This window comes from Lynx canadensis, chromosome F1 (assembly GCF_007474595.2).
Source record: "Lynx canadensis isolate LIC74 chromosome F1, mLynCan4.pri.v2, whole genome shotgun sequence".
Taxonomy (NCBI): Eukaryota; Metazoa; Chordata; class Mammalia; order Carnivora; family Felidae; genus Lynx; species Lynx canadensis.
Genome location: NC_044319.2, coordinates 20610266 through 20623145, shown reverse-complemented (window position 1 = coordinate 20623145; position 12880 = coordinate 20610266). Strand labels below are relative to the sequence as shown.

At 37.7% G+C, this 12880-nt stretch overlaps 1 protein-coding gene across 4 annotated transcripts in view; it reads left to right on the top strand.

The window, feature by feature from the left end:
- ABL2 (ABL proto-oncogene 2, non-receptor tyrosine kinase) overlaps positions 1-12880 on the top strand; it is a 108507-nt gene that overhangs the window by 25556 nt on the left and 70071 nt on the right. The gene's annotated exons all lie outside the window — the stretch shown is intronic.

Sequence of the window (12880 nt, the reverse complement as noted above, 5' to 3'; positions counted from 1 at the left end):
AGCATGTGACTCTTGATATCAGGGTTGTGAGCTCAAGCCCCATGTTAGTGGGTGTAGAGTTTACTTTAAAAATAATTTAAAAATGGCACCTGTGTGGCTCAGTCGGTTAAGCATCTGACTCTTGGTTTTGGCTCAGGTCTTTTTCATGATTTCGTGAGTTCGAACCCTGCATCGGGCTCTGTGCTGACAGGACAGAGCCAGCTTGGGATTCTCTCTCTCTCCCTCTCTGCCCCTCCCCTACTCACACTGTCTCTGTCTCTCTCGAAATAAACTCTAAAAAAAATAATTAAAAATAAAATATCTTTTATTTTGAAAGTTTCAAGATTATAGAACGGTTGCAAGAAAAACATTATGGCTCAGTCGGTTAAGCGTCCGACTTCAGCTCAGGTCACGATCTCGCGATCCGTGAGTTCGAGCCCCGCGTCAGGCTCTGGGCTGATGGCTCAGAGCCTGGAGCCTGCTTCCGATTCTGTGTCTCCCTCTCTCTCTGCCCCTCCCCCATTCATGCTCTGTCTCTTTCTGTCCCCAAAATAAATAAACGTTAAAAAAAAAAAAATTAAAAAAAAAAAAAGAATCTCATTTGCTCTTTGCCCAGATTCCCCCATTGTTAATATTTTGCCTCATTTGTTTTATCATATTTCCTTCCTCTCCTTTTCTCCCTCCACCTCTCCTTCTCTCCTTAACCAGAGTGTGCATCAAAATCATCTCTAGAACATTAAAAAAAAAAAAAAATGTTGCTACTGAACCAAATAGGTATATTCTGAAGAAAAAAACACCCTTCCTTGGGATTTGGATATGCACATCAGGTGAAGAATTACAGATGGTCTCTGACTTATGATGGTTTGACTTAGAATTTTTCAACTTCACCATGGTGCAAAAGCGATACCATTCAATAGAAACCATACTGTGAATTTTGAATTCAATACGCAATGATACTCTTGTGATGCTGGGCAGTGGCAGTGAGCCACAGGGTTCTATCAGCGATATGGCACAAGGGTAAGCAGTTGATACACACACAGCCATCTGTACCCATACAACCAGTCTGTTTTTCACTTTCAGTATGTTATTCAATGAATTACATGAGTTATTCAGTACTTTATTATAAAATAGGCTTTGTGTTTGATGATTTTTTCTAACTGTAGCTAAAGTAAAGTAAGTGTTCTGAGCACCTTTAAGGTAGGCTAGGCTAAGCTACGATGTTCAGTAGGTTAAGTGTATTAAGTGCATTTTCATTTTACAATATTTCTACTTAAACAGTGGGTTTATTGGGATGTAACCCCATTGCAGCTGAGAAGAGGTGTAGTTCATTATAACATGAGGAGAGTTTATTCTCTTTTCGTGAGCGCATAGGGGCCCTTAGAGTCATAGTAGGCTAAATTGCACAGCTGTGAGGTCTATCTGATTTAGTGTTCAGCTTTTTCAGTACATTATTTTATTATCCTCTGGGTTTCATTATTGCTATTGAGAACTTAGTTGTCAGTGTAATTATCCTTCTTGCACACGGTCTGTCATTTCTATGTACCGGTTTTACCAATCTTTTTGTCTTTAGTACTCTGCATTTTCACTACAAAGTATCTAGGTGTAGATTTCTTCCTGTTTATCCAGTAGTGATTATTTGTGCTTCCTGAAACTTCAGTTCTGGTAAAGTCTCAACAATTACATCTTCAAATATTGCCTCTTTCCCATTTTCTCTGCTCTTTTCTTGAACATTGTTTAGACATATGTTGGACCTTTTGTTCTGTCCTCATGTTGCTTAACTGCTGTCCCGTGTTTTCATTTGCTGTATGACTGTGCTACATTTTGTGTGTTTCTTTAGTGTGGTCTTTAGCTGGTCTAATCTGCTGTTTAATCTATCAATTTAACTTCTAATTTCAGTTGCTATATTTTTCATTTCTGCATGTTCCATTTGATTCTCTTTAAAATGTCTGGTCTTTTTAAAAAAAATTGTGAAATACACAGAATATAAAATTTAACATTTTAACCATTTAAAAATATACAGTTGAGGGGTGCCTGGGTGACTCAGTTAAGTGTCCGACTTTGGCTCAGGTCATGATCTCTTGGTTTGTGAGTTTGAGCCCTGCATCAGGCTCTGTGATGACAGCTTGGAGAATGGAGCCTGCTTTGGATTTTGTGTGTTTCTCTTTCTCTCTACCCCTACCCCGCTTCTATGCTCTTTCTCTTTCTCTCTCTCTCTCTCTCTCGCTCTCTCTCTCTCTCAAAAATAAACATTAAAAATATATACTTGAGTGGCATTAGTGTATTCACATTGTATATCCATCACCACCATCCATCCCCAGAACTCTTTTTGTCTTGTAAAACTGAAACCCTGTACCTATTAAACAAACTAGTTCCCCATTTCCCCTTCCCCTGGCAACCATCATTCTACTTTCTGTCTCTACGAATTTGACGACACTAAGTACCTCATATAAGTGGAATTCTAGAGTATTTGTCTGTTTATGATTGGCTTATTCCATTTAACATGATGACCTCAAGGTTCATCTATGTTGTAGCTTATGACAGAATTTCCTTCCTTTTTAAGGCTGAATGATATTTCATTGTATGTGTGTACCACATTTTATTTACTTATCTGTCAATGGACCGTTTGGGTTACTTCCACATTTTGACTATTGTGAATAATGTTGCTATGAACTTACGTTACACAGATATCTCTTTGAGCCCTGCTTTAATTTCTTTGGGGTATATATCCAGAAGTGGAATTATTGGGTCATATGGCAATTCTCTTTTAATCTTTTGAGGAACTGCTGTACTTTTTTCTATAGTGGCTGCACCATTTTACATTCCTACCATTAGTGCACAAGGATTCCAATTTTACCACATCCTCATTAACACTTATTTTTTGTTTTTTTGATGGTAGCTTGGTGGGTGGGAGGTGGTATCTGATTGTGGGATTGATTCCCATTTCCCTGATGACTAGTGATGTTGAGCATCTCTTGTGCTTGTTGGCCATTTGTACATCCAGTTTGGAGAAATGTCTATTCAAATCCCTTGCCCATTTTTGAATTGGGTTTATTTTGTTGTTGTTGGTCTTTTTTAGTAGTATATGTTTCATTTACTATCATTCCCTTTTTTTTCTTTTTTTTAGAGTTTATTTTGAGAGAGAATGAGAATGAGCATGAGGGGGAGGGGCAGAGAGAGGGAATCCCAGACAGGCTCTGTACTGTGAGAGGGGCTTGATGCCACAGACTGTAAGATCACGACCTGAGCCAAAATCAAGAGTCAGGTGCTAACCCACTGAGCCACCCAGGTGCCCCTCTCTTTTTTCTTTAAACATATTAAATACAATATATTTATTGGTGAGTAACTAGTTACCCTGAAGTTTAACAGCTTAAAATAACCGGTATTCATAATCTCACATGATTTCTCAGTGTAAGAAATCTGGAAGTTTCAGGGTGCCTGGGTGGGTCAGTCGGTTAAGCCTTTGACTGATTTCAGCTAGGTCATGATCTCATGGTCCATGAGTTTGAGCTTCATTTCGGGCTCTGCACTGGCAGTACGGAGTCTGCTTGAGATTCTCTCCCTCTTTCTCTCTCTGCCCCTCTTCCATGTGTATGCGCGCGCGTGCTCTCTCTCTCTCTCTCTCAAAAATAAATAAACATGAAAAAAAATGAAATCCGGAAGTTTCTTATCTCAGTGATTGTGGCTCAGGGTGGCTTGGGAGGTTCCACTGAACCTGCCAACTGGAGCTGCAGTCATCTGAAGGCTTGTCTGGGGATGGAAGATCTGTTTTCAGGATGGTTGCCAGTGGGAGGTCTCAGTTCCTTGTCACATGGATCCCTCTGATAGCACTGTTTGAGTACCCTCACAATATGGCAGCTGGCTTCCCCCAGAGCAAATAATTCTAGAGAGAGAGTGAACAGAATGCCACAGTACCTTTTAGGACCTAATCCCTAAGTCACACAAGTTTTCTTCCACCTTATTCTTTTTGTGAGAAGCAAGTCGCTAATTCTACTCACAGGGTAGGGAATTAAGCTCTACCGCTTGAAGGGAGGGATATCAAAGAATTTGACAATAAAGTAGAACTACTCTAGTACTGTGTTAATGCTGATAATAAAGGGATTTTTAACAATGAAACAAAACTGAAGAATAATCTTAGATGGCAGAAGCACTCTCTCGGACCAGTTTAATGGGGCCACTGATAGCATTTACATGGTGGCTGGTATTATTAAAAGGTGGTTTATACAGGTATCACTTATTTGTCACAACAACCCGGTAAGATCATAGAACTCTGTAAATAACCCGGTGATAAAATGAGCAGACATTTCTTAAATAAATCAGTAAAAATTGAGGTACATAATGCCATTAGAAGCAGAATAGTAGAATTGTACCTAGTTGGGGAAGTTAGTGTTGATTTAGTTGAGATTTGAAGGATGGGTAGGAATTAAATGGGTCAGTGGATAGGAGTGCGAAGAGTGTTTTAGATAGGGGGAACAGAAGGTGTTCTGTTCAGATGGTGTGGATGGAAGAAACAGGGTAGCATTGTTTTCAATGTGTTCAAGTATGATTGAGAAGATTTTGTATACTTTGTAGTCTTCAGTAGATTTTGCTTGATTGCAAAACATGAAATAGTCATTATTTTGTTTTCATTTGTGTATAGGGTGTTGATGCCTTAAAAATTGTTTTTTAGTCATTCTTCATATTCCACATGTTGTCAGAAATTATATGGTATTTTTGGGGCACCTGGGTGGCTCAGTTAAGTGTTCAACTCCTGGTTTCGGCTCAGGTCATGATCGCACAGTTCGTGGGTTCGGGCTGTGCTGACATTGTGGGACCTGCTTGGGATTCTCCCTCCCTCTCTGTCTGCCTCTCTTCTGCTTGTGTGTGCATGTGCTCTCTTTCAAAATAAACAAAAAAAGAAAAGAAAAGAAATTACATGATATGTAAAAGAATCATTTTCAGGCCCTTTTCATAGTTTCTCAAATTCATTTTTTGCAGCTCCTGGCTCTTTAGGAAGCACTCTACTTAATATTCATAATTTCATTGTTGACATTTAGATCAGTGAGGTAGTTTGAGTAATTTCCATAATGACTTCCCTTATTTTAAATTATATCATCAGGATATTATTAAAGAAGATTGGAAAATACATACTTTTTGGGTTAGTATTGTTAGTGAATCTGTTAAGATCCGAGACTTAACAAAGTTCAACATAATAAGCACAAAAACCTGTTCCTTACCAGTCCACTAGGGGATACTCCAGTACTTAGAAAATCCACTTGCCACTATATGTAGTTTTAAAATTATCTCCCACTTAAATAAAATTATTACTCCCACTTGCTTACATGAAAAAAAGACTTTTAGGTCTGGTTTGATCTATTAATTTGACAATAATAGTCATGTGTGGAAGAACTTGCAGCATTTTTTTCAGCTTTTTAAAGGTATAGTTGACAAATTGGAATTGTATACAGTTGATTAGAACATCAGGTTGTATGTTTATATTTTGATGTATGCTGACAGATACCTGATGTTTTGATATACATATGCAACATAATGTTTTGATATATGTATATGTTGTGAAGTGAATACAATCAGGCTAATCAACATTTTCTTTTTTTGGTATGGGAAAAACTCTTAAGATCTACTCTCAGCAGATTTCAGGTACACAACACTATTATTAACTGTAGTCACCATGCTGTTCATTAGATCTCCAGAATTCATCTTGCCTGAGTGAAACTTTGTACTGTTTGACCAGCATCTCTTCATTTCCTCTCCCTCCCCAGCACAACCATCATTCTACACTCTCTCTGAGTTTGACTATTTTAGACTGTTTTAAAGTGTGGAAATTCACAGTGTGATTTTTTGGCCAGTTTTTCTGATGGTAATGCCTTAAGCTTATTTATGTGAGCATGTTAGAAAAACTGGTTATTTTTGTTTCTTAGTATGGGAAAGTAAGGATTCCCATTTATTTTCTCAGTTGTGTTTTTCCTTGGAAAGTCAGAGAGGCTGATATATGGTTTGAGTTTGTTAAAATTTTCTCCATTGTATCATGTGTGTTCTTTTAGACCTTTAACTTAGAAATATGAACCATGATCTTAGGTACACATAACAGGATCATTCATGCTGCTACTAAAGGTAGTCAAGAGTTTAATATTATCTTGATTTCTTCCTGGTAATTTAAGTAGACAAAGTGCCATTAAATAATGCTTTAAAGAAAAATATATTAAAAAATTGACTTCTGTTTTTTAATTTTTTTTTAATGTTTATTTATTTTTGAGAGAGAGACACACTGCGAGCAGGGGAGGGGCAGAGAGGAAGACACAGAATGTGAAGTAGCTCCAGGCTCCGAGCTGTCAGCACAGAGCCCAACGCGGGGCTCGAACTCACCGTGAGATCATGACCTGAGCCAAAGTCGGACATTCAACCAACTGAGCCACCCAGGCATCCCGAGTTCTATTTTTAAAATAGCCAAGTTTCAAGAAATTTAGTCTTAGGAAAAAATTTAGTCTTTTGTATTAGGAAAAGGTTATCAGACTTAATGTTTCAGAAAATACTTCGGTTGACCAAAAATTTATTCTTTATTCTAGATAAATTCCTCATTAAAAAGTTTTTGTCTACTATATGAATGTACGAATTTTCTGCATAGCATATATTTAATATCTCTGTGCACATAGGTACTTACAGATTGGCTTATCAGATTGAACTCCTCAATTCACCTGATTTCTGCTATTTATACATACAACAAATGGCTGAAATCCTGTGCCATTGCGACAACATAATTTGGAAAATGGAAAGTCAGGCAGTCTGGGATAAGAATAAGTATTTTATTATCCATTGAAAATAAACGTGGCATAAGAGTTACTCAGAATTTGTTTTAATTAGCGCTTAGGTGATAACTTTACAGGATATTATAGAGATAACCGTGTTGGGTGGAAAGATTCCATTTGACATTCTAATAATACATTTTTTTGTTTTATCTCGGTCTCCCTAGCAAAATGGGGAAAGAGTAGAGAGTGTGTTGTGATAATTAGCTTTTTGGTTGTGCATCTGGATTGATGGACTGGCATGACTAGGATGCTAGCTTGTACATACCTGTGGTGTAGTGAGAGCCAGAATAGTCCTCTCAGCCACTTTTCATAACTAGTTCTATGACTACTGAGTCTGGTTAAGTTCCCTTCTGTATACAATACAATGACTAAATCAATAAATGAACGATGACTGGTTTGTGTTTTGTTATATTTTGACTCTAGAGGAAAGGCAGAATTTCTGGTCCATAGAGTTATCACAGTTGCTGTTTTGTTTTTATACCTTTTTTGTTTGCGATAAATTATTTTTTTCTTTTAAAGAAAGGAAACAAAACAGAAGACCATTTATGGTGCTTTTGTGTAGGTCCAAACTGAATTTTATTTACTTACTTAAAGTATAGTTGAGCTTAATTTTTATATGATGGATTCCAATTGACTGTCAATTTTTTTTTTCTAATTTCAGTTTAGGGAGTAATTAATTGTAATTTCAGGGGAGAAGTCGTGTGTGTGTGTGTGTGTGTGTTCGTGTGTGTTCGTGTGTGTGTGTGTTCGTGTGTGTGTGTTCGTGTGTGTGTGTTCGTGTGTGTGTGTTCGTGTGTGTGTGTTCGTGTGTGTGCGTTCGTGTGTGTGTGTGTGTTCATGTGTTCGTTCAGTAGGCTCCACGCCCAGTGTGGGGCTCGAACTCATGACCCTGAGATCAAGAGTTGCATGCTCTACTGACTGAGCCAGCCAGGCACCCCTGTGTTTTTTTTTTTTTATCTTAATACTAGTAGAGATTATTTAAATGATGGGGGAATATGTGTATATGGTTAAAATGATTTCATACAGGGGCGCCTGGGTGGCGCAGTCGGTTAAGCGTCCGACATCAGCCAGGTCACCATCTCGCGGTCCGTGAGTTCGAGCCCCGCGTCAGGCTCTGGGCTGATGGCTCAGAGCCTGGAGCCTGTTTCCGATTCTGTGTCTCCCTCTCTCTCTGCCCCTCCCCCGTTCATGCTCTGTCTCTCTCTGTCCCAAAAATAAATGAACGTTGAAAAAAAAAATTAAAAAAAAAAAGATTTCATACAGCAGATTCAGCTTGTCTCATATTTTTAATATATAGGAGTTGGAAAAGTATGCAGCATTATCTGAACTTGAAAATTAAGTACAGTAGTCTGTTACCTTAAAGCTGGCAGAAATCAGTGCCTAGTTTTTCAAGTTGGTTTTATAATTCTCATCCTTTGTGGTACAATACAAGTATAAAATAGGAAGGGCTTTAAGTCTAGTATTGGTTCATGAAGGAGTTCATTACTATCATGCTGGCTCCCCCCTCCCTGCTTTTTTTAAGTAAGCTCTATGTCCAACATAGGGCATGAACTCATGACCCTGACATCTATAGGAGTCACATGCTATATGGACTGAGCTAGCCAGGCGCCCCTGGGTTTCCACTTTTGAAAGTGACCTTCTTCATGTGTCCTTCATGCCCTGTTGAGAGGAGCACTGTTTTCCAGAGAACTGGGAGTGACTTCCTGGCTAAATAGGGGATTGGCTGTGATGATAAGGGATAATGGAAAGTGACTGAAAAGCTACTTCCACTTTTCCTTTTCCAGTGCTCTTCCCACCCATTCCCATTACCAGAGCTGGGACCTTAAGTTCTGGATGTACTGGAGCCTCTCCTGGAATATTTGTTAGTAACAAAGTTTCTGATAACCTTGTGCTTGGCACACAACTCTGTAATTAGTTAAAGGCATTATCATACTTATTGTTTGGCTCTTTTATCTTATGTGAATGAACTAACTAGTGAATGTAGTTAACAACTTCCTAGTGACAAGGTGATTGCTATTTAATAGAAGACTATGGGAACATTAAAGAAGGAACATATAACTTCTTCTGCCCTGAGAAATTCCTGAAGAATCTTGTTAAAACATCCCAGAACAACATAAAGAATATCATATTTTTGCTACTAGTGTTCTATATCTTGAAAATGCAGGATTGGACTGGAACATTTTTGTAAATCCAGCAGTGATATTACTATTAAATTTTAAAATTTTATTAAAATTAAGAAAAAGCACATTAGTACAGTTCAGGATTTAAGTTAGCACGTTAATACAGTTAATGCAGTTATTAGCACATTAATATAGTGTTAACGCATTAATATAGCTCAAGATTTAAGAGGTATGTATTAAATTGCCCTACACCTCTCTCCCTTCAGCCACCCACTTCTCCTCCTTAGAGTCAAATGATATTCCCGGTTTAAATGACACTTTTAACATATATTATTTAAAGGATTTCTTTAGTATTTATGAATAATTAAAGTTGACAGCATGGCTTCTAGAGTCGTACATTTCGAATTTTCATTTACTTAGCAGTTAATGAGCACCAACCAGACACTTTGTTGGCACTGGGAATATGTTAGTGAACAAATGAAACTCCCTGCCTTCGTGGAGATTACATTGTAGTGGGTGGAGACAGGCACTCAGTGTTTATTTATTTACTACATCATGTGGAGAGGACTTATTTTTTTAATTAATAAGTTTATTTTTAAATTTACATCCAAGTTAGCATATAGGGCAACAACGATTTCAGGAGTAGATTCCAGTGATTGATCCCCTATATACCCAATCCTCATCCCAACAACTGTCTTCTTTAATGCCCCTCACCCATTTAGCCCATCCCCCCTCCTACAACCCCTCCAACAACCCTCTGCTCTCTGTGTTTAAGAGTCTCTTATGTTTTGTCTCCCACCCTGGTTTTATATTATTTTTGCTTCCTTTCCCTTATGTTCATCTGCTTTGTATCTTAAATTCCTCATATGAGTGAAATCATATGGTATTTGTTTTTCTCTGACTAATTTCACTTAGCATAATATCCTCTAGTTCCATCCATGTAGTTGTAAATGATGATGACTTCTAGGACAGACCAATAGGGGAGGTGCTGTTTTAGATAGAATGGTCAGAGAAATCCTCTGGTAGGGTAACATTTCAGCAGAGAATTGAATGATCTGAAGAAATGAGACTTAGGGCTTTCAGAGCAGCATTCTAGGAACAGGATCATCAAGGACAAAGTTTCGGACAATATTTTCAAGGCAGAAGTATCCTTCTGGAGTGGCAGAGGTTAGACTGGCTAGAGAGGACTGACCTGGTGGGAGAATGTTGGGAGATAATATATAGAAGGTAAAAGAAGGTAAAAGTAGCACGGGGGATGAGGGAGACTGCTGAGGGCCAGTTTATGGAAGGCTTGCATACCATCATAAAGAATTAGGACTTTATTCTGAGCAGGATGGGAATCTTGGACTGTGGGGGTTATATTTAAAAGGTTCAGTCTGACTTTGTGGAGAATAAACTCTTGGGGACAAGGATGAAAGCAGAGAGACAAGTTATGAGTCTAAAATAGCCATAGACTATGTAGCACTGTACTAGATACAGTGAGTTTTTATCAAATCTAGTTAAGAATCATTTCTCTCTGGGACTTGACTTCTACCACTGAAGAAAGGAGTAAAAAAGTGAATTGATAATGAGTACTTATATTTACAATTTTTTAAGATTTTTTTTTTTTAATTAATCTCTATACCCAACCTGGGGCTCAAACTCATGACCCCGATATTGAGTCATATGTTCTTCCTACTTAGCCAGTCACTTCAAGTATTTATATTTTTAAATGATAACTTTAGGGGGACACTTGGGTGGCTCATTTGGTTAATTGTCCCACTCTTGACTTGGGCTCAGGTCATGATCTCATGGTTTGTGGGTTCAAGCCCTGCATCAGGCTCTGTGCTGACAGCACAGAAGCCTGCTTGAGATTAATATTTATTCTGTCTCTCTCCCTCCCTCCCTCTCTCCCCCTCTCTCCCTCCTCCCCTCCCTCCCCCATCTGCCCCTCCCCTGAGCGCACCCTCGCTCTCTCAAAATAAATAAACTAAAAAAAAGAAAAGAAAAGAAAAAAATGGTAACTTGAGGACTTAGAGTTAAATTCTGTAATCATTTAAATTTGTTTGTATAGATCCCCTAAGTATCACTTGCATCTTAAAGAAATGTGGTAAGATCCCCAAAGAAACTTCAATACCTTTTATAGTTATAGTATGCAATGAATTTTTTTCTTAGGCCTACCAAAAAAGACTGAGTGGCAGAGTTTTGACAAATTAAATATTGGGTGCTATTTTTTCCTCTCCACTTTTACTAGGTGACATTTTGAATTTGAAACTGGTTTGGTTTCTCCAGCATGTATCAATATTCTAAAAAGTATTTAAAAGTCAAAATTCTTAGACTTTAAGCAAGCAGGTTGCTAGTGGTGAAAACACATGGAATATAAAAAATGTCAACATGTAAAATTTAAGTTTTGAATGACTGAATAATATGTGTGAATTTGCTAGCAAATGTCCTGTGTCTCTGATAGTGTGGAAATGAGTTGCATCATAGGAAATAAATCTGAAATTTGAGGACCTCAGAACTCTTAATATCTAATTAGGTGAATAGAGGCACTTTTTTTTTTTTTTTTTTTTTGGATTAGAGGCACTTCAAATCAAAAATGAAATCATGGATAGGGAAGGCATAAAAACCAGACGTAGTAAAGGTGTAGGAAATAGGCAAAATGATCACTGTGAAAGCATACTAAAATATAAATAGTGTTGGAAGGAGAAGAGGAATAGAAAATGAAAGATAAAAGGAAAGCCTAGCACACCGAGAGCTTAGGAAAACTTTTAAATAAGGAATTGCTGGATCCAGTCAAGTTTAGGGAGTCATTAAAATGACTAACGTACTCGAAAAGAACTCTGAAAATTAGTTTTAAAGCAATTTTACACATTGTGTAGTTGTATACTAGAAGGGCATCAATAATTTACTCTTAATTTCTATTAATTTGATCTGCTTGTCTAGGGTTCCTAAAATATGAAAACAAAATATGATATGCTTCAGTTATGATTCATGGAATCATAAGACTTTTGAGCTGAAAATAACTTTAGAGTCATCTCTTCCCCGGCCCCTTAATTTTACAGGTTGGAGAAGTGGGAGCACAGTAGTAAATTCTCCTATCCAGTTATGATGGAGGAAAGATTAGAACTTAGGTCTTCTGACTTCCAGTTCAGTACTCTTCCACAGTGTTTTTGCCTTAGGTTTGTTTTTTGTTGTAGTTTTTTGATTATTTAAATTATATATTACAAAGACAGCAGTTTTTTTGTTGTTGAATTCCTGTTTTGTGATTAATCAACTTGAGTGAGTGCTTTACACATTCATATAAAGATGCTCTTCTCCTTATATTGAGAAGGTAACAGCCTTGTGATTATCTGCATCTAAGTGAAAGTCGACGTGTTATCTGAACTTTTCTTTTTTTTTTTTAAGGTAAAATAATATGTTTATTCGTTCCTGTTGATTATTTTAGTTCAAATTCAGGTCCACAGAGTTTGTGTTTTTTTTTTTTTTTTTTATGAAATTTATTGTCAGATTGGTTTCCATACAATACCCAGTGCTCATCCCAACAGGTGCCCTCCTCAATACTCATCACCCACCCACCCCTCCCTCCTACCCCCCATAAACCCTGAGTTTGTTCTCAGTTTTTAGGAGTCTCTTATGTTTTGGCTCCCTCCCTCTCTAACCATTTTTTTTTCTTCCCCTCCCCCATGGTCTTCTGTTAAGTTTCTCAGGATCCACATAGGAGTGAAAACATATGGAATCTGTCCTTCTCTGTATGGCTTATTTCACTTAGCATCACATTCTCCAGTTCCATCCACGTTGCTACAAAAGGCCATATTTCATTCTTTCTCATTGCCAAGTAGTATTCCATTGTATATATAAATCACAACTTTTTTATCCATTCATCAGTTGATGGACATTTAGGCTCTTTCCATACTTTGGCTATTGTTGAGAGTGCTGCTATAAGCATTGGGGTACAAGTGCCCCTATGCATCAGTACTCCCGTATCCCTTGGGTAAATTC